Raw genomic sequence first — 18,736 nt, forward strand, 5'->3', positions numbered from 1 at the left:
GACCCTGGAAACCACTTCCATAGGGAAAAATAAATAAATAAATAAAAATCAGGGTCAGGTCTCTGGCTACTGTAATTGCACAGTTCTACTTTGGACAACCTAGTTCCACACACTTCCTCCAGCACAGCATCTGTTCCTCTGCTCTGTTACAATAAAAACGACTAAGTAAAAGCAGAGACGGAAAAACTTCCCACTGAACTGTGGAAAGAGACAGTATAATTCTTGGGAATTGCACTGGCAATAGCAGCAGTACACAAAACTAAATTTGGGAGCTGGATAAACATCCAGCTTCTAAGTGATGTCTCACTCCTGCAGTAAAAGTGCTACATATTTGAAGAAACACGGAATGAGAAATGATTTTTCTTAAAATGAGTGAAGTACTTACTACTCGGTGTTTAAGATCAACAGAACAAAGAGATTCCATGAATCACAATTTCCTCTGTTTTCATTTTTTCCCTTTTCCATTTATTGAATGAAAATATCAAGCATGCAGATCGCTTACCTATGTAATGTTTCATTTCACAGGTTTTTGGAGAGAAGGTGATAGAGGCAAAATATAATAATCACATCTTGCCTGTCATATCATAACCATATTGTAACCTGGAAGATTTAGAAAGGGGAGCAAAAAGCTGAAATGTTTAGAAGATTGCAATGCTTCAATGCATATGTACAAAAGAAATCTTTGGCTAAGAATAGATGTTTCTCACTTTTCTCTGCTAACATGTGGTGCAGACAAGGAGATTTCTACAAAAAGCAGTAGCAATAATCCCCTTCCACCCCAACTGCCACAAGTTCTTGCAAGTGATTTGTATAGCATGAATTTCATCTGGATTTGCTGACCTCCCTACAGAGCTCATCATATGGATGTCAGTAATTTTACATAGCTTTGTTTTAGCCTCACATGCTGTATACTTAATGGTATCACCATGCAGTAGTGGCTTAGAATATATTAAGATGTTAGTTTTTCTTTGTTTCCATCCCTGCTGCAGACGGAGTGAATAACTCCTGTACTCCTCTCGCCTTCCTTTTGAAGCATACAGTCCTCAGGATGCCAGCATCACCCCTGCTTTGCTGTGGCTCCGCTCTGACTCCATGTCCACAAGCGGCTTGTGCCGGCTCCCTGCTGCCCGGGGCTCGTGTCCAGAAGTGGAGGCAGACATGTGGGAGCCGCAGCAAATAGCCCAGGAGAGGAGGAGCTGTGTTCGCCCACCTGGCTCCATGTAATGGACAATCCTCACCGCTTCCAGTGGCAAGGGCTTTGTGCCCTCTGGGACCTTAACACCTGCAGCCTGGTGCCTTGCTCAGGCAAAGACTTGGAAGATCACCTGAGGTGCCTTTAACCACACTTATTCAGTCAAGGGTTTACAGAGGAAGAGAAAACCAATTGTTGCAGAAAGAGAAAACCAATGTCAGCAGACTCAGCTAATAAATCCCACTGTGGCTTTATTCCCATCCATACTTGAGCTCTTCTTTTCTTACTCCCTATTCTTTTTTTTTTCTTTCTCATGCATTTACTGCTTGTTTGTTTGTTTCTGTTTTGTTTTTCTCTTCCAGTATGTTAACAAAAGTGGAAAAAAAAAGTCTGCAAACATGGTATAAAAAAGCTCAGATGCTGGAGTCATGTCTGACATGAGATGTGACATCACCACCACCCTAAAACCAGCTTAAGCCTGTCTTTCTCTTGAAAAAAATGGGCTCTGGAGAAAGCCTGTAAGTCTTCGTATTACTGTTAAGTTTTTAATCCGCACTTGCGTTAGCGCTGATCTGACAGCTCGTTCGGCCAGTGCTGAACTCATGTTACTGAATGCCGGGTTGGCAGCCTTCTCCCTGCCGAGACAGCGCGGCTGCTGCTGAGCCTGTGCCCCTTTGATAGCAAAGAGGACCAATGAATTTGGGATGCTTTGCTTTCCCAAGAGCCTCTTTATTACCGTCCAGCTCTTCTGACACTTCAGAAATACAAAGTTAAATTTTGTCTCTGCCCTTTCCCTATTTGAAATGGTTGTTTTACTGCATTTTGGCTGCACAAAGGTCTGTAGTTCAAAAGTAGCATCAACTCAGGTTACTGCAGAGAGTTGTTAATCTTCATCCTTGGGCACTGGTGAATGACAGCACAACTGCTGGGTGCATGCTGAGGGCTGGAAGGGGAATGGGAGGGAAGCTGGGCTCAAGATGCCTCTTTTACACCTTAAGCCTTCAATGAAGCCTTCGCAGTGGGACAAGAGGAGGGTGTGGGCTTCTCCCAACCTGAAAGAAAGGCTTCATTTACAACAGCTGAATCTGGATTGATTTTTGTTTTGGGCTTAAGTTACATCTTGTTTTCCTTTCATCTCTTTTCTTCCATGTTGCTACTGACATAAACTGTGATGACCCTAAAGGCAGGTTACAGAAAAGTCCTGATTATGGCACTGGAAAGTTCTACTTCCATTCCTCTGGAAGAACTACTCATGTGAGTGCCTAAGATCACCGAATCCATAGATTATTGCACCAAGTCTGTTTCCACAAAAAGCACCCCCCCTCCCTCAAAATGACAGCTGCTGTATCTGCACCAGGATGCTTAATAGTTCTAGCATGAAGAGAAAGCACCTGCGCTTCTCTGACTTCAGTCTAACGAAGACTCTACAAACTAGAATATTTAGCCTCTGTGTGCCCCTCCAGAAGCAAAGCACACTAGAATAAGTTCTTTAGTGATGATAATAATGACTTAAGACCAGCACCTTTCATTTCAGGAGCTAGCAGCTACCTTTTAAAAACACTTTTAATAAATATACATTATAGTCATATGTATTCAAATCATTCTGCTAACACAGAGCGACTGTCACAGTGGTTAGTTCACCCATTCTTTGCATTAATAACAACACAAATTTATTCTTCCCCATAGTCTATATTTAAATATTTTGAAAAGTTTGGCAAATATTAACCCTTACACAGCTCTGTAAGTCTGGAAGCTGTTCTCATCCTCACAATGAGTAATATGAATGCCAAAGATATTAAGTAATTTCTTCTGAAGTTTCTCATTGAGATATCTGATATTTGCTAGCTTATATTCCTCTCTTAATTGTTACATCTTATTGATTTCCAAGAAGCACCTAAAAACTGAAGGTAGAAAATAAATCCAAGACTATTTGTGTCTGGCTGAATAAACAGAAAATCTAAGTGAGATGGACTACAAACAAACTGGAGCTTGGCAAGCTAAGGAGGATTAGTGCTCTTCTGTCCCATGGCAATATTATTATTTTTTAAATGTCTTTATCAGGTAGAGGAGTGAGAAACAACACAGGGCGCATAAGCAGGCTAATTAGTTTGTTAGCAAGGTTAATCATTGCCTCAGTATGGCACCCTGGCCTCCTGCTATTATCTACCCAAGAAAACTCACTAATTCAGTTAGGTGTGGCCTGTTTATATATTAGGATACAGCTTCTGCCTTTTACCTCTCACTTGAAAAGCTGTATTTCAGAAAACATTAGTGGAGAAGGGGAAAGAATATACCATGTGGATTTCTGTATTTAACACTGTTAAGGGTCTCCTGCAATCAGAACTGAAAGAAATTTTTTTAAAATGTTTTTTCCTGCCATGGTTTTGCCAATTGGAAAAAAAAAAAAAAAAAAAAGCTTTCATTTTTTTTTCTTGAAACAATGTGGCTAGACATCTCCCTTTTGCATTAATTCCAGCTGCAGTTTATAGTCCTCTGTTCACTTTCTAAATACAAGGTGTCACTCTAGACCTTTTCTGCTTCTTTCTTCACATGTAATGGAAATACACAATTCTTTCTCTTTTATTCTCTCCTGGCTTTAGCTCTCCTGCTGTCCTTGCAAAGGTACTTCACCTCCTGGCACCTTCTGGCATACCTCAAACAGACTGAATGAATTGCAGTCACCAGCAATGAAGCCCATCAGTGCTATCAGACTCTGTTTTTCCCCTCTTTTTTCTTTTTAATTCTTTTTAATGATAATGGCTGCATTCCCACCCAGCCCATTCCAGGACTGAGCTATGGAACTGAGGATTCAGATTCCTTTACACTCTGCTGAGAAGGGAGTGTGCAGGCCCATGAAATGTTGTTATATCTTTAACCACATCAAGGATTCTGATACAGACAGTAGTTTCAAAAAACAGGGATAGAAGATTGAAAGAGAATAAGATATAACAGGATTGCCGTAACTTTGAAGCTATTTTTCAATAAAATAAAACTATGGTTGAACTTCATGTTGGAATGCCACAATACTGTGGGAAACGGAGGACTCAATTCTGCTTCACCTGCAGGAAAGGGGAACAAATTCTTCACAATGCTTTTTATTAAAATGCTGATTTTGACTTTTTGCCTATGACAGAGCAATCTGTAAGAGAAAGTTAAGGCAGTGAAGCTTTGAATGTTAATGCTTTTCTTCCTCCTCTACCTTCACTTTATGCTGTTCTCCCCTCCTTTGGCTAGTATCAGATGGGGTGACTGTAGCTCAAACAGGTTAAAAATTAAAATTCTTACCCTTTCCTGCTTCCTTATTCACCTGCGTGACTGAGCCTTTACTGCAGGTAAAACTCACAGTAGTCCCAAGAAGAGGTTATCTGGGAGGACCAGTGATGTGGCTATGTGACTCTCTGCCAGAAAATTGACTGAAGTTGATGCTTTTACATCACTGGATAGGAAATCCAATTTGAAATCAGTTTCAAATTAAACTCATTCCACTTGGTGTAATTTCCTGATATCTATTTCTTCTAAGTGGCTCACGCTTTGTATTACAGGTATAATGTCCTGCAGAAGTGCTGTCTGGTGGATTTAGGATGAAATGAGTTAAGAAATATCTCCCACACCGTGTATTCACCGGGTTATTTAAACTGAAGGAATTGATTTTTTCCAGTCAAGTGTTGGGCTAAAAGCAGATCTAGGAAGACATTTGGAGTTTAAAAACAAAACAAACAAACAAACAAAAAAATGAAGGCTCTGGACAGAAAATATTTCTTTGATATTAATAACGTTCAGTTTGAAGATCACTGTACTGGGACTTAGACACACGAATGGTACAAGCGAACAAAGCAAAAGCTTGTGAAACAGGAGCATCACGGGATCTTACAGTCCTGGCTTAGCCAATAACTTGCTGGGTGGCTTTGGGTAAATCATTTGTCTCATTGCATCTCAAGAAATCAGCTAGAAAACAAGCATAAAGGCTGGCCTCTCTGACAAGCTGCTTTGAACAAACTGAAACGTGCTCCTCTGACATCTCTTACCGACATGCATTTCTTTAGATAAAAGATTGTCCAACATATATGCTGGGGGTGGGGGAGACCAAGAATTACCAAACACGACAAGTGTAAAATGTACGTATATTAATTTACTACATAAAAGGCAGTGTTACCACTCATTTATGGTTAACAGGACAAGACAGCAAGATTGGTAGTAAAGTAGTTGGTTTTCCAACTACTCATCTTCAAATTTTACCAGAAAAATCAGATTTGAGGGGTTAGTAATAAGTTCAAAATTCACTGGAGTTTTAATTCCAACCTGCTCATCCATGCCATATGTTACAGTCTGTGTGAATCAAAACATATCTCAGATGGACACAACTGGTGAATGCAAACCTTCTGGCACACTGAGCCTTAGCCCCCACTTGTCCATTTCAACATAATCCCAACACAATGCACGCACACCACTCACTGGCTTCTCAGTGATCCATCTCCCCTCTTACTAATGAAATACTATTTTTTCCTAAGAGTCAGGAAGCCTGAAGAAGAGCAACAGACAAAGTTGATGCTATGGCTGCCTAGTTGTAAAAAGGTGTTTCAGAAAACATAAAAGAACAAATGAATCTTTTATGTAGGTGAATATTTATAAGAATTAAATATCCACAATTTACACTATGTTTCTGGAGACTCCTTAAACATTGGTGTTTTATTTAGTTACGCTCTGCATCTTGGAGCAAGCGTATGTATAGGACTTGGCAGTTGCTAAGGTAACAATCATTTGGGGGAAAAAGCAGAGTAAAACAGACATATACAACCTACATAAAATTGACATGAAATGGCAATGGCTTCCCTAGGCTTGCCGTAACTCTCTATATGTTCATAAGCATACATATCTAATACATGTGTTTGAATTTCCCAGGACTTACCTAATAATGTTTCTGTTTTGAAGATGAATGGCAGTGTCACTTGTATCTGTTAAAACAAGAAAAAGGAAGATCAATAATGGAAATTTGTTTTTGTCTAAAAGCATCACCAGTAAGTGCTTGCTCACACAAAATATTTACACACACACACACACACACCACTGTTCCTTACCCTGAGGGACATTCCCAGCACACTGGGGGCTGCAGGGGAACCTGTCAGCTGCCCATGCCCTGGGGCACAGGGTGCACTAATTGCCATGGCAGTCACCTCTTCCTGCCCCTGCTCTTTGCACCATACCGAACCTGTAACACTGTCCTGCCCAGCTGGCTTTTTATGTTGCCCTCTTTTTGAGGACATGAGTGTCCCTAGCAGAGACTGAGGCCCAGAGGATTTGTGTGTGAGGGGATCTATGACATTTGAGGTAAGGCACATGGATTCATACCATGCCGCACACTGCCTTCCAAACCTTGGTCTTAGTGGAAAAATACATGCTGGTTTAACTAATGAAGATATTCTGAAGATGATTTAGTTAATAATAGGCTATAAAAGCATGCTCTTTTTATCTTAAGTTTAAAATGGATTAACAACTAGTTAATTGGCCTAAGATGAACTACTGCTCATCAATTAAAAAAACAAACAAACAAACAAGTTTGAAACTGGGCCCAAGTAAAATTGTAGCTATTTTAGCACAGATGCTCACAGTACACAAAACAAGAAAACAACAAAGTACTCCAAAACTGAACAAAACTGTCAGACCACCCTTTAACAGTAAGCATGGGCAAAGGCCAAGGTTCCCCCAGCGCGACCCAGCTAAGCGTTCAGTTTCGTGTCAACAGTCAAGGAAAAGGCAGGAATAAAACCCAGGGTGACTCCTCTAGAAAGGGCCAGCACCCAGAGAAGGTGTCCAAGCCATCCTAGGTGCTGAAACACCTCAAGAAGATGCCTCAAGATAGTCGCGATACATTCAAGCCACAATGTTCCCTGAGTGCTCTCAACAGCCCTCAGACTTTAAACTGAAATCTGACAATAATTTTCTCACCAGTGGAAGATCACTTGCCTTGCTGCATATGTTTCATTTTTAAGAAACAGGGAGGGAGAATGCAAGACTTCAGGCTAAACACTTCCCATCTGTAAGAACGTACTTGCCCAAAATAATAAGGATTACATTCATCCTGATATTCTCTGTAAATGTCTTCCAACCTGTTTGTCTCCCTGCAGGCTAGCAACAAAAATAAAGAGCAAGGCAACCGTCAGCACAGAAAGATGGGCAAAGCTAAATAAAGCCTGGCTGAATCCAACTTGTACCCCGAATATCCTGGAGGAGCCAAGCTATGTATGGCGTTGTCTCTCTTGCCTCCTGGCTGTGGCCCTCCAGCACTGATTTCCAAAATGTCGCCCCGCTGGCGGGCGCTGCTCTGTGCCCAGCAGGCAGGAGACACCACGGCAGGGAGGGGAAGGAGGCTGTGGCCAAGGGAGGGGACAGCAAAACCCCGCTTTCTTTGGTGGTATCTCCCGCTGGCAATCGGAGCAGCAGCTATGGGGTATCTGGGGAGAGGCATCAGTGAGTGCTCCCAAGGGATCTCACTGTACTGGTCAACATGGGTGTCAAGGAAGAAAAATCACCCGGTTAAAAGCATGTGATATTAAGCCAAAGTTAGCCAACACCCCAGTCTGCCAGAGATATCAGTGTTACTAGACCAACGTAATAGCCCGAGAAAGCTGATGGCAGCAGACAGACATCACTGCAAGCCTGGGACACAAAGTCCCCACGATACCTCCCTGTTTAAGTCCACGCTATGCCCAGGCACTGCTCCTCACCCTCGTGATGCGCTCAGAGTCACCGTCATCAAGTCCCAGCAGCTCATCATGACACCTCCTGGAGAAGGCCCGTGTGCCCAGCACTGCCATCAGATGTGGATTTCTTCAAGCTAAATCCATGTGTTTCAGCAAAGCCTGTGCTAGGAGTTTCAGGTGGGTCCTTCACAACATGCCTGTCCCAAGTCATTTTTCCAAACCTAGAGCTATGGTTTTGGAAAAGCCTGGGCATGGCAACAAATGGTGGGAAGACGATTCTTAAGGCATGAGAGGGATTCTCATTGTAATCCAGACATGTGCAAAACTGTATTTTTAGGACAAATGGGGGAGTGGTGATAAAAGTCACACAGCACAACAGTAATTTAGTATAATTTACATAAGTAGCAAAACTTTTCCTGAAGTTTTACAGTGCCATCTTGCGAGACACACCTACAAGCTGCATCTAATTTACTTGAAATCTCTCTGTTGATTTAAATGATTTTTTTTTTGCTTCAGTGAGACAAGCAGAAATCGGTGTCTTTCTGAAGGAAAAATACATTTGTCTCTCAGCCATGAATCATGAAGGTGAATTCCTGCACATCCAGAGAGGCAGGAAAAGCTAACTGTTAGATGTATTGAAGCTCCTTAGGGCTGCTGGGTTTTGCCCAGAAGTGGGTTTTGCACCAATATTCGGCACCTTGTCCTCCATCTGATGACGGAAGAATGGCCCCTTATGACACCTCTGGTAGGGGCAAAAGATATGGAGAGAAATGGACCCCGTGGTAAATTGGAGCTGAACTCTGGCAAGGAAGCCTGGCCCTCCCGAAATTACTGCATTCACTAATGGGATCCCTCCCTGTGAGGAAAGAGATAAATGTCCAGGCCATTTATCACAATCAGATTATTAAACATTTAAAAGTGACATTAAAGGGGATGACACTCAGACTAATGCACATACCACAACTGGCAGCCCAAAAACACATTAGTGGTCCAAATTGCTGAGCCCTGACTCTGGGAGTGCTAATCATGGTGTGCTGGGCTGGTGTCTGGTGGAAATGAACACCACTTGCCTGGGACCTTGGCGCTGTACTTTGACTGTTCGACACTACAGTAAAAGCAGTCGAGGAGAAAAAGCAAGCCTGTATTCAGGAGAACTCTGTGCAAAGCTCACATCCTTGACACAATTACTTTGTTGTGGTATTATCCTTATTTTCTAGCATATTTTGATAGAAGAGGTGCTTTCGTTTCGTCTCAGCCTAGTGACAGTTAATTAAGTAAATGTTTCCCTGGATCCTGATGCATATTTTATGGGATGAGCTGGTTCAAAGCAAAACCTTGTTTGAACTCTGGTGGGTAGACGGGTGTGGGGGGTGGAAGCCCTTACATAAATAATCACATCAATTTATGAATCATCACTTAGGGTTTTTCATCACCTCCTCGCCTCTCTCTGAGATCCCTTCCCTAGAAGTCCATTCTGTTTGCTTTGTTAAACTGACGTACAAACAAATCAATCCGCCTGTCAGCCTGAGTAGCTAAGCCCCACACATGCATGTTCCTAAAAGCTGAGGAAAAAGCGAGGAGAAATGCCATCTGGAGTGAATGGAGAAGGTTTGTTCCTTTCCCTTGCAATTCAGTTAAGCCCTGGAGGGTCGTTCGTTAGGTTTTGGTGTCGGAGTTTGGAACAGAAAGGCTACCAATTCGAAGCACCAAACGCTGTACGATCATTTATATGCCCTGACCTCAGAAGGGAAACAAAATGTCCTTAGAAACGCATACAAGAAGTCAAATTCATTTTTTCCATCAAAGTTTTGATTCTTCTTCTATCATTATAAATACTTCTTAGAGCATACCTTAGAGTATACTAATTACCAATACCATGGTACGTATACACGTGGTACATATACAGATGAAATAAATGGATGTCAAAAATGAAAAACATGCAATGGATTTCAATGATGAGGTTAATGATTCATTCAAAGACTCAAAGATTTCAGGCACAGGAGAAGCCTCACTCAGTTTGATCTGGAAAATTTAGGCCACCAAACTTCACTCAGTGACTTTTGTAATAAGCTTAATAACTGAAAAATAAACTAAAACATCTATTTTAGAGGAAGTCCAATCTTACAGCGGAGAGAAAATTTACTGCATCACTTGGAAAATTCTGCAATTACAATTATCCTCATTATAAAAATGTGTTCCTCCTCATTATTTTAGGTGCTGTTGTTGAAAGCTTAATGGTTCACACTCATTTATATGGGAAAAAATAAACAGTTTATTATGAAGTATGGAGCTACAGTGTAATGTTCTCAAAATTTAGTTCAATTTTAATGAGCCTGCAGAAAAAGTAAGTTATGGTTTCATTTTTGTTCTGGCTGGGAGCTGAAATGCAGCTGTAAAGGAATGCTCCAACCCAAAGAGACAGGCATAGCTGAAATCTCACACAAAACCTTGCCCTCTCAGGAGATGATGATCAAATTTTCATTAAGACCTTTGAGTCTTTTTATTGAAATCCTTAGGCTATAGACAGATCCAAAACAACCTACTTTTAAACCAAGGTGTTTAAGCTTGGGGGACTTTTTTTTGGTATGAAACACAGCTGCTTTTCATTTCTAAAGCTGATCAAAAACTATGCTTTTGGAATCCACCTTGGGCTTTAGAGTTCATGTACAGAAGCACTTGGAAATGCAAGCACAGCTCCACTTTATTTTCCTGCAGGATAGTGGCGAGAGAAGTTTACAACATTCAGGCCAGGCTCCTGAATTTTCACATAGTTTCTCTCCAGTTTTCAACTGAACCTTTGCTAACTGCCAGTTTTTACCTGGAGAAAACAATCCTCCACAACGCCAAAAATGAAAATGGGACGTTAACTTACAATTGAAACAAAACAAAACAGTTCTGATGACACCGGCTTGAAAATGAGAGAGAGAGAAAGGAGGCTAAGCCAACATTTTGTTTCAGTGCTTCACTTCGTATAAATAAATCTGTGCCAGAGGAGTAAAATTGCTGAGCTTCACTGGAGGCTGAACAGATGCTCATTTCTTTATGATTCCCTGCCCATCTCTGTGGTACCTAGATTCCAAATTGATACTAAAAACTGGTAATGATTACTCCTCCTTGCAGCTTTGCATTGCACCACAGACAAACTCTACTTTGACCTTCAAGATCCCCATGTACTACTAATAAAAATAAACCACCAAAAGCCTATCTGTTTTTCTTATATTGAAAGAGAACAAGGGGGACTCTTAAAAAAGCCCCCATATATACATGTATACACACACACATACACACTTTTATACCAGTCCCTGGAAGTTTTCTGCTACCCTGAGTCTTCACTAAAAGCCACACAAGCTCGGAGAAGAAACAGGCACGCTTCTGTTGCATGTGTGACGTGTAGGTTTGTTATGCATGTAATCCATCTAAGCAGCAGGAAGGGAAGATGTAACAAGGTCTAGCAGTACCTACATTATTCCCCTAGGGAGAATCCTTTCTTCAATTACACTAGCCGCTTCCCAAGGCTGCTTTGTAGTTGTAGTAAAGTTTATTTGATTAATATGTGAAAATATATTCTTCCAGTTTTCTCAGATCATTGCTAATTGCTGCTTTGTGGCATACACTTCCAACTGAGATTTTCACAGGGAAAATTAAACTTCAGAACCATCCCCTCTGTTATAAGTTGCTGAAATAACCACCTATTCAAGATCTGCAGCATAAGGAAAATGTCACAAGTACTTTGGAACTCTTAGCAGAGCAGGGCATTGCTCTATGTATGTATTTCTATGCTCATGGATTTTTTCAAGCAGTACCTTGTAGTCTGGGGGAGAAAAGTGGGACAGTTGTATAAGAGCACAGAATTTGGAAATCCTACAACTTTAGGACAAGTGTGTAATGTTTATTCTGAATTCTTGCATCTGATGTTCGGTATCTCTTCCTTATTAATCTCCCATGATATATAATACTGATAAAGGTAAATCAAGAGTCAACATTTACTCAGATTTCAAACCAAAAAGGACAAAGCATCAAATTGTCCTTAAACAGGTATCCACTCGGACACATAGCAGTTCTGCCCTGAGCATTACAATGACTAAAAAAATAACGTAAATGTACCAAATTTAGCTTCATTACCATTTTGAACAATGTTTTCCCTTGTTTTCATTTGCTGTATAAAGTACAATCAAGCAGTGAGCTTGGGACAGATTGGGTTCAGTCATCAAAAACCATGGATGTTATTTATGTTTTTTCTTATTTCGATTCTCTAAGACATGTAGGGCATTCCCCTTTCTTCCAAAAATGCTGAGTCAAGAAATAAAATCATAGTAAGGCTTCATTTTTCACAGATATAGGTGAAAACTATATGCTTCGAATTGAAATTTAGTGCATAACATATCAATCATATAAGATGGAAAAATTGGCTCACAGTTTGATTTTTTTGTCCCAATAGAAACAGTGGGGCTCAGTCTGAAGGTTCTGCTTCAGGACTCAAGGAAAATATCTTTTTTTCCTTCTGTATTTTGAAAAAAAATCAAGTTCTGTATACATTAAACACTGTTCCTAATTTGAAGACAGCAACTCACTTTCAAAGCAATCTTTAGGTTCTGAATATTTCCTTAAAGCATTTGACGTAAGATATACCTCAGCAAAGGTCAGGTCTTGCTTTAAGACTATTGAGAAGGTTAATTTGACCAGATAAATTCAGACTCCACTCTGAAACTTAGTTGACATTTTTAGATGAAAAGTGAATGATGGTAGTAGGGCAAAAATTCAGTGTAACTTCTGTTCAGTCACTAGGGGAAGCAGAAAATTTTCTATTGTACAGAAGAGTCAGCATTAAAGCCTTGAATTTCTCAAGTGTTATTTCTATATGAAAGTTGGATTCTGAAGCTCAAAGGTTTCAAAGCAGCTTTTTCACATGGCAGCAATAGCAATTCGCGCATTTCTGCCATGCCCATCATCACGGCACCTCACAAAAGCTAAAATTTCAGAGGTTACATTTCCCTTTCTGGTGCAGCTTCTGCATGGACAGTGTGTCTTTCCAGAGAAGCCAGGAGCCTGCTGGCTGTGGATCGGAGCTGCCACCTCCAGCTCGAAGTGCAGGCAACGAACCTTGCTCATAGCCCTGACGGCTACAAATGAAAGGCAGAGATGCAAACACCTACAGTTTCAAGAATTTGAAGAATGCAATTAGAGTAGAAAACAAACAATGGAAATAATTTATATTTGAAAGAAACAATGTGCCTACACATGCACGTGTATGTACAACATAGAAATATATATACACACACACTCAGATACAAAGGAACTCAACCAAAACTTCCTGAGAAACACTTGCATTTTACAAGGCAAACTAGTTGCCATTTCCACCGGCAGCACACACCCCACTTTAGCAGCACGGAGGCTGCTGAAGCAGGCATGCTGCCACTGCAGCAGACGGGGAGGAGTGCAGACAGGCGGCGAACCAGCCTGTCCCTGAAGTCAGAGGCTCCCTTGTCAGCTCCCCTTCCCAAAATGCCTGAGCAGCGCTCGATGTTTAGCTTCTGTGGCTAGCAGGGATGTCTCACCGCATGAGTATGGAGCATGGATTAACTTCTAAAAACCCCCCAATCAGCAGAATAAGGTATCTTTCCTGGGAAACAAATCCACCAGGATTTGCATTCTCTGTGAGAGCAAAATAGGGGAACGAGCTCCATGCAGGGCCATACGCTACCCTCCACCTGCTGGAATGGCTCACACCTTCCTTGGGAAGTACTGGGGCTCTGGGGCGGGGGCACAGCACGGCCCCAACCCCGCTGCTGCTCCTCCAGGTGCCCTGGGGCTCTGCCGAGGGGTCCCCGAGCTGCTGGGATCTTGCCCAGGAATTGGAGCAGGGCAGGACTCTGCTCCGCCAGCATCACCTACATCAGCGCTTCCCTGGGCGCTGGCATTTATCCTTGGGGAGCTCCTCAAGATTTCCTTGACCTTTTCTACAGAGAAGCACCATGACTTACCACTATGCACATTTTTCTCCGTACAGCCTTACTATGAGACAGACAGACTCAGCCAGACACAAGATACAAATCATGTCTTTCGACTCATTACTACTTAATTCTTTCCAAACAGCCAAAAGCAGTAGCTGCAGGTGCAAAGACTGAAACTGTAGAGAACACACAACTGCAACAGGGTTGTTTTTTTTTTTTCTTTCTTTCTGTCAAAGTATCAAAGTACAATCATTAAAGGATCTGTTAAAAATTACTCGTATGGAAATTAATTTTTATTTCCCACTTTCACTTCTATTTTGGGGCATGTTTTTCTATCAGGAAATCTATCTCCTGCAAGGGGGTAACAAAGCCACGGGCAAGCAGTTTGAGCTGAAAACTACTTGTCTTCCTTTAAGTCCAAATGCATATAGCTTTTGAAGTGTTCAGCGTAACAGAAGTGAAAAGAAAATAGTCTGAACACTGCATGCACTCTGCAAATAATACAATTTCATTAATACTGATTCAATGCTGAATGTCCCTGCAAAACATGACAATACTGTTTTACTATCACAGATACACATACTGCAAAGCATTTATATACGTACATATGCGTTCAAGTACATACATAAGTATGTATACTTCCATTGGTAGCCTAGTATTAATATATTAACAAATTTAGAAACATGATTTGGATCAGCATATGTCATAATCCACCCATCAGTGGCCTAGGTGGACAAGAGCAGCTAACAATTTTCCCTCAATCATGGCTGTAATTAAGTAGGAAGAAGACTGAAGTGGCTGAAAGTTCACGCTGGAAGACTGACATGATGTCAGGTTTCATAAGTAATAAGATGTGGAATATGTCAAATTATTGCCAAGGGAGAAAATGTCAGGGGTGCACTTAAAATTAGACTTCTCACTTAAGAGTCCCACTGAACAAGAGGATGAAGAAGTAAGATTATGACCAAGGTACAGATGCTGGCCTTCAGAACAGAGGCATGTCCTGAACTCAAGCACATAGATCTGTATACCTTCCTTGAAGTATCTTCCCTCAGCTGTTTTGCTTGGCCTGAATTAGCATTGTTCTAATGAAATCAGGGGAACTACACCATTTTACACCAGCTGAGGAGGTTTTCCTCTTTTGCGTTTCCTTTTTTTTTAATCTTTCAGAAGAACTTTTAAATATCAAAGTGCATCATTTAATAAACTACCACATTCTGAAATCACACGTCATGCCAAGAAACACGCAGTGGCTCGCAGGACTGCTGTGCCCCGGTTGAGGGAAGGCAGTAAGGGAGGGCATGCTGCAGTCAGCCCCCTCAATCCTCCGTGATCAAAGTACTTGAAAGAGAGTAGGCAGCTTTTATCAGTAAATGCTTGGTTTTAAATCATAACATCTATTCAGGTTCCCTTGGCCTTGTTTGTAAATTGCCTCTCCCCCCCCCCCCCCCCCCAAATGTTCCAGACTTCTACCAAGGGAAAAACTCTAAAACTTTATGGTGCATCTGAGCAGGTGATTAATCAATCTTTGAACTTATAACATGAGAGCTGCACAGACACAGAAGAGAGCTGCTAGGGAGCATTATAAGTATGTAGCTACCCATCACGCAGTACACGTTGCTCCTTTCCCCCTTAAATGTTCCCTGTTAAAACTTCTGTTGCCATATTGTTTGTAAAGTCTTTGTATAAAATAATATTTTTATTAGACCTATATCATATATTTAAAGATCTCCCTGTCCATTTGTTTTCAAACCTGAGACTTTTCACCTCTTCTACAATGCCATCTCTAGCTGAATTCCTGGAGTTGAAGTCACAGTTTTCTGACAAAGGGCTAATATCAGCAAACAGAGAATCAGGACTTCCCTGAGCTACAGAAGGACAGTCACTACACGTTTCACTCTGCCTTGTCAGGTACATATTACGCTTGTCAACTGTTACTGCATCCTTCTTCCAGGGGATAGGAGAGAAGGAAGAAGGATGTCTGTGAAGTCCCCAAAATCCCACAATGGATGAGATTCAGGTGTTTTACATCTTGAAATCTCTCCTCATGCACTGTTTATATCCTGAATTTCAAGAATGATAATTTTTAAAATTACACAACATTGTATTTTAACTTCATGATGCTTATTCTTCTTAATGCTAAATATATTCCCACTGTATCTGAACATAAATGGTGACACTGGTGATATATAACACTAACTCTTCTCTGAATGTTGAGCAATCTGGAATTCTATTTTGGAAGGCTTCATAACAGAAAGAACGCAAAGAATAACTGGTTTAGAGAACAGGTGATTAATGAAGAGTAAGGCACTCCTAAGTATTTTGTTTCAAGCCAAATAAGTCTTTGTTACAGTTAAATTTTCAGTCTCGGGGGGAGAAAAAACTCAGAATGCCTGTGTAATTTCAGAATACACTAGGTTAGACGATTAGCATCGGCTGGGCACTAAGTATGAACATATATCTGCATTCAAATGGCAGAAATGCTTATTTGCACTTAAAATCAATGTTTTACTATGGTTTCTATAACAATTTCCTTAATATAGATTTTAGTGTTTCAAACTTCAGTGCAGCCTACTCTATTTTTCATATGGGATAAGGCTTTTTAGAACTAAATCATCTTCTTTCCTAACAAATATAATTTGAAAAGGATATTTGTCAGTATTTAAAAATATTTCTTTCTTTTACATCAAATCAAGATTAGATTATCATGTCAATATTCCTAGAGAAAGCAACTGGATTGGTGTGATACTCAGTAGGAGATAATTTGTTTTTTTATTAGAAGATTGCCTGGCTAACAGAGGGTCACATTTACTTTTAAATGTATTTTACTACATAACTAACTTCCCAAAAATATAGAAAAGCAAAAGACTCGGCTATGTGGTTAAAAGCATGTATAAATATATATGTATATACATACATATAATGCAATTGATTTTATCCCTAACATAAAAATAGTAAATTAAAAACAAGCAGCCACAAAGAAAATTAACTTTATGCCAGACCCCTGGGTGAAGCCTCTGTTCAGAAGAGTAGTTCAGCTGGTGCTTACCTTTAAGCACTGGGCAAAATCCCACTGCAGTTAAGAGTGAAATACCTGTTAGACACTTCCCTGAATTAAAAACAGTTTAACATGCTTCTGAACTGGTCCTTAAAGCTCTGACCAACCACAAGGTGCTACTTAGGGGCCTCCGCATGAGCATGCTGTGTGCTACTATATCAAATCATCAGTAAGTTCATACGTGGAGCTGCTGCATGCTGGATGGGATGAAGGAGGGAAGCAGGGAGCAGAGGGCCTGGTGCTGCGTTAGAAGGATATGAAACATGCACATCATAAAACTACAGGTATAAAAGGGAGCTGTTTTGCCTAGAGAGACAAGAGGACAGACCGTTCCCACTCCTGCAGCCTCTGTGCATCCAATGCCGTTAGCAGGAGCAAGAGAAGTCTCACTGCTGCCTGAGAAATACGCCTCCTCTACGAAACAAACCAGAGTTGTATTGCCTCTGATCCTTTTTAAGCCTTTAGGTAACAAGTCAAGCATGTAATGCTGCAGCCCATGCTCTAATCTTCCAATCAGCCTCAGTTTCAGCTGTTTAGCCTCCAGCGGCCACAAGCAGAGCTGGGAGGACCTGTGGGCAATGCACTGCAGGTAACTAATGGTCTGGGGATGGATCTAGACAGGAGATCTTGCACCAGCCATTACACAGTGATATTCCTGGAGTGGGCGAAGCAGAATGGGAAAAGCCTGTGAAAGCCTGTAAGGCTTCTGTAGACAAACCAAGGAATTTTGGTTAGATCAAAGAAAGCAACCTTGCTGCAGACTTCAACTTACATTGTATGAAAGATGCATCACCAGCTGAAATACACATTACATATGTGTAAGAGCTGAAGGCAGTTCAGGTTTGTCTGAAGAAGGAACAATATGAGTGAAGTTTGACTGGATATCTATGTGTCACCAGCTAAATGGCATATCATATACTACAGGCTTACTTTGTCTTAATTTAACTTCAGTGCTTGAAAGCCTATGAAGCAAATGTCCTGAGGGAGTCACTCTAATAGGTTTGGTAAAACAAAACAAGAAGGCTATTTTATATTTTCCAGAATTCGGAATTATATTCATTTTCCAATAGCTTGGACCAAAAAGCTTTAAAGTGCACACATTTCTACCAAGGCACATAATTTGACTCCAAATGTTTTAATCTTTATTTAAACAGGACACCTGCACCCTATTTATAACTTTTGAGTTATTAATATTCTATTCCCTCTTTATCTTCCTGCAGACAATTCTTGGCTGCTTTGGAATATATGACTAATCTGTGTGAGTTTTTTTTCCTTTCCCTGAAATTATTGGCTTCATTTATCCTCATCATGTCCACTACCTCTCCTGTTATGAGGTCTGACATTAAGAAATTGTGGTAACTGAAAAATATAGCAGGAAAATGAGAAGAAAAAAAAATCTTTTCACTGTAAGGTTAAAACCAGATATTTTTAAGTATAACTGGCAATCCTTCTTGCAGTGTGTTGTTTCCTTGCTTATATTTGGATTATCGTAACTGCTGCTGTTTTCCTGTGGCTTTGGTGGGCCTACTCCACATTAAGCTGATGAGACACCAAGCCAAGGAGATGCACCCAAAGCCAACGAGTGGCTTTAACTATTTTAGCTTCTTCCCATCTTGCAAAACACCGGGTACTTTCTCCTTGTCTCATTGCAGATTCTGTCTTATTAACTGTCTCCTTAATGTTCCCTGTTCCATAGGCTTGCAGTGCTATGGATTTTAAAGAAATCACATGTTCACACAATTTACTGATGAAATGATTTATGTCTAAAGGATGCCGGCCAAGCTGCTGGAGAGGTCACCACTCAATGTCTTCTGAACCCTGTTGTGAGGATGTGAGA

At 40.8% G+C, this 18,736-nt stretch overlaps 1 protein-coding gene across 6 annotated transcripts in view; it reads right to left on the reverse strand.

Moving 5' to 3' along the window:
- Positions 1 to 18,736, reverse strand: part of LOC310902580 (uncharacterized protein) — a 522,528-nt gene that overhangs the window by 32,014 nt on the left and 471,778 nt on the right. For all 6 annotated transcript variants that reach the window (XR_014586805.1, XR_014586806.1, XR_014586807.1 and 3 more), the window contains one exon: positions 6,099 to 6,144. The gene's annotated coding sequence lies outside the window, so the exon portion shown is untranslated. The remainder of the gene's footprint in view (positions 1 to 6,098; positions 6,145 to 18,736) is intronic.

The sequence above is a fragment of the Anser anser genome, assembly GCF_964211835.1.
Source record: "Anser anser genome assembly, chromosome: 7".
Classification (NCBI taxonomy): domain Eukaryota; kingdom Metazoa; phylum Chordata; class Aves; order Anseriformes; family Anatidae; genus Anser; species Anser anser.